Here is a 4,076-nt window from a genome sequence, read left to right on the forward strand (position 1 = left end):
TAACTAACACATAGGACCCAGAAGCTCCCCAAACACATCTCTCCCCACTCCACTTCGCAGTGAGTGAAATGATTTGTAACTCAGCCAGAAATGACGTGGTTTTCTTCCCTTGTAGCTAGCCAGTGCAATCTAAATGTGATCAGTCTTATCTGTGAAGAATTGTTGATTAAAATGTATTCCTTTGACGTTTATATAGTGCCTAGTGCAATGGATCACTGGACGCTACTGAAGTACAGATAAATAATGACTTATGATTTCAGTGTATCTATCTGACATTCTTGCAAAGGCAACTCAAGGTCTTGAAAGAGATGGGCTTGGCAGGGAAAGAATAAAATGTTCCCCTTTCTTTAAAGGACACTGTCATAAAGTTGAGCTTCTTGTAGACACCAGAAAATGTTTCCACCTTGTGTTCAACATTATTCTGTTGTGCTTTGTCCAAATGGACCTTTATGAGTCTGCTGCCGTCTAGTTTCACGCGGATTCTCTTGCCCACAATTTCACTAGGGAAGACCAGATCTTCAAGAATGGCATCATGCACTGCAGTAAGTGTACGGCTCCTGGGACGCTTTTGCTTGTTTTTTGTACGGCTTTTCCTTGTTGGTTTGGGCAAAATCCTTCTCTGAGCAATGAACACCACATGCTTGCCGCTGAATTTTTTCTCCAGCTCACGAACTAATCGGACCTGGATCTTCTGGAAAGATTTCAGCTGAGGAACTGGTACAAAGATTATGATTGCTTTTCTACCACCCCCTACTTCAATTTCCTTAGCTGCTGTGATGTTCAACTCTCTCAGCTGAGCTTTTAAGTCAGAGTTCATCTCCAACTCCAGGAGAGCCTGGGAAATACCAGACTCGAATTCATCTGGCTTCTCACCATTGGGCTTCACAATCTTCGCGCTAGAACTGAACATGGCCTTTCTCTCACAGCGCCGGCCTAGGAAGAGCTGTCTCAGAGACATGAAGTCTGAGACTGTCTGTCTCAGACATAAAGTCTGTCTCAAACTAAGGCCTTAGGTTGGGACTTTTCAAGGAAGCCTATAAAAGTTTGGCACCCACCTCCCTTAGGCTTCTGGAAAATCCCAACCTTTCAATCACTGTTCACACACAAAATGCTGTTGGAGATAAATACCCTGATAAGAATAGAAGTGTTTCACTATTTTGATTTCAATTAAAACTTTTAAAATCTTTCTGCCTTTCTTTCTTCCTGTCAGAAGCCCAGCACCACTGAGCTAGGGTATGAGAACCAGGAAATGAAACCAGCTAGAAACAAGTGAAACTGAGCTGCCTATATTAACAGTCCAAGATGAGTGAGGACCAAAAAAAGAAGACAAACAGCGTACAGGTAAGCTAGATTCTTCTTAATTATCTAAGGTATGAATATCATGTACAAGGATTTTTTTAAACTATGTACCTTGTGGGCCTAACTCTGCTCTAACATTGGTTTTGCTGCAGTATAAACCGCACTGATTTCGTGGAGTTACTCCTGAGTTACACCAGTGTAAATAAGAGCCCAGTGGGTTTGTTTTGACATATTGCCTGTATGTCACTCTTTGAGTTCCCATAGTTTTTCTCCTTCTGAAACTAGTTGCTGACTGGGTTTGTATTTCTGTGTGCCAATGCTTTTTAAAAAAAAAATTATTTTGGACCTGGAGAGGTTCAGGTTCATAAACAGAGATGGGGAGGACAGCAACTCTGTTCCAGAAAAGCATTTGAGCTCACATGTTTAACTTCAAGCACCTGGGGCTCAGTGCTGAGCACATGGGACTCAGCCCAGCCAAGCACTTCAGGCATATGCATAGATAGTCCCATTGACTTCAGTAGGGGAATCTTGCATGCGTAAAGTTAAGCACATACTGAGAGATTTGCTAAATTAGAACCTATAGGCGTAGAGAAAACCAACCTGATTCTGATCTTGTTTTAATTCCATTGACTTCAGAGGAGCAGCTCTGATTTACACATGTGAAAGTGAAACCGGACTCAGGTCCATAAAGTCATCTCTTACTTTAGACTCTAGCCAAGAGAGTAATCTCCCTTTCACCTGGGATAGCAGCAATTAATTTAATAGCAGATATTTGGCTGCCAGTTTATTGCATTGGATAGCTTGCTCAGCTGTACAAATTCCTACCTTTGATTTGACAAAATGAGATTAACATAGCTCTTCCAGTTAAGCTCATTGTATACACTGCATGTCTAAAGTCTACAAGGGTGAAAAGAATTGGCTCAGTAGCACTTCTGTTGTTAAAGGCTGGAAATGATTGGCTGTGTAGCCTGTTTGATATTAATTTGGTGGGTCTCAATCCACTTCACAATAGATATTTGGCCATCTCACAACTGGCACTTGTTGGTGGGCATCCCAGAAAGGATCAAGGACTGAGTGGGCTATAGAAGCTTTTGTACTGCCCTCTCAATACTAGAGGCAGTCCCGTTTGCATAGATTTGAGGCACATTTACCTGGGGGGAAGCTTCAGTTGCTGCTACCCATGTTGTGCGCTTGTTCTGTGCTGAAACAGAGGACTTGAGTAGGATGCAATAATCCCTTTTCATGTGACTCCTCAGCTATAACCAGTTTTGATCACTGTGGTCACAGAATCTAAAGAGGGAAAAGAGCAGTTGGGTTGTGTGGTCCATCTCCCTGTCAGTGCAGGAAAGGATCTTCCTCTGGGGTCAAAGGGCTAGCAGAGGATCACCCATAATACACTGCAGATCAGGCATTTGCTAAAGATAATTCATCTTGGTTCTGTCTTCACCCCTTTTGTACATCACAGTATTAGTGCAGCAAAAAGAAATATTGAAAACGAAGCCTTAAAGCATGGTGTGACACACTCCATATATTTTATGGAAATACGCTTATGAGTAAAAAGAAAAGGAGTGCTTGTGGCACCTTAGAGACTAACAAATTAGCTCAGTGGTTTGAGCATTGGCCTGCTAAACCCAGGGTTTTGAGTTCAATCCTTGAGAGGGCCAGTTAGGGATCTGGGGCAAAAAATTGGGGATTGGTCCTATTTTGAGCAGGGGGTTGGACTAGATGACCTCCTGAGGTCCCTTCCAATCCTGGTATTCTATGAAATTTATGAGAGCATAAGCTTTCGTGAGCTACAGCTCACTGCATCGGATGCATACTCATATGCTTATGAGTGTGAATATGATGTAACTGGAATATGCTTTAGGCAAAAGGTCTCTTGTAAGGTCTCATAACAAAGGTTTCAGAGTAACAGCTGTGTTAGTCTGTATTCGCAAAAAGAAAAGTAGTACTTGTGGCACCTTAGAGACTAACCAATTTATTTGAGCATGAGCTTTCGTGAGCTACAGCTCACTTCATCAGATACATACTGTGGAAACTGCAGAAGACATTATATACACAGAGACCATGAAACAATGGTCTCTGTGTATATAATTCTTTGTAGTAGCTGAGGGCCACTGTCAGGAGCGACCTCAGTGGTGATTATTACACATGTTGGGATGCAGATATAAATGACATGTCGGAGGGAGGCATAGCAGGAAAGACTATCAATATGAGGATGTGAGGTAGTGCAACATAAATCTTGATGGGAGGGGCACTTACTCTTTCATGCACTCCTAATTCCTCCTGTTTGTTGCTTTTCCTGCTATCTGCTCTCTCTTATGGCCCCTTGGCATGTAAGTTCACAATGCGTAACTCACACCAGCATTGACGTTGCTTTTGAATTTGGTGCTTACTCTTTGTTTTTAATTAGATGGAGTGATTATAACGTGAGTAGTGATTAGCATCTCTTCTGGGTTAAACTGTAGCTTTCCTCTTACAAACTAAGAGCCTGCTTGCTTGCAGGTGGGATTTTCTTTGTATTGGTTAAATAATACGTGAGGGAGAGCTGTCGAGATTGGGAGGAGGAGGGAAAAAATTATCCGAGTTCTTAAAAAACACAAAAACCTGATCAAATGATTTAAGGCCTGCCAAGCTCCACTGAAGAGTTTTATGGATATGGGAAATAAACAGCTTAGCACAGAAACTAGCAAGGGTGGTAGAGGGCTCAGGGGATTGGTGATGGGATATGAAGTGTCTCAACTTCAACTCATTGATTCAGATTCATCCCAAGTCTT

The 4,076-nt window shown here is 42.1% G+C and overlaps 1 pseudogene across 1 annotated transcript; it reads right to left on the minus strand.

Annotated features, from left to right (window-relative positions):
• Positions 1–265: 265 nt before the first annotated feature.
• Positions 266–938, minus strand: LOC311519933 (small ribosomal subunit protein eS7 pseudogene; annotated as a pseudogene). The gene has a single exon. The product of its transcript is annotated as a small ribosomal subunit protein eS7 pseudogene (transcript).
• Positions 939–4,076: the final 3,138 nt, after the last annotated feature.

Source organism: Lepidochelys olivacea (genome assembly GCF_965140295.1).
Source record: "Lepidochelys olivacea isolate rLepOli2 genome assembly, chromosome: 1".
NCBI classification, from domain to species: domain Eukaryota; kingdom Metazoa; phylum Chordata; order Testudines; family Cheloniidae; genus Lepidochelys; species Lepidochelys olivacea.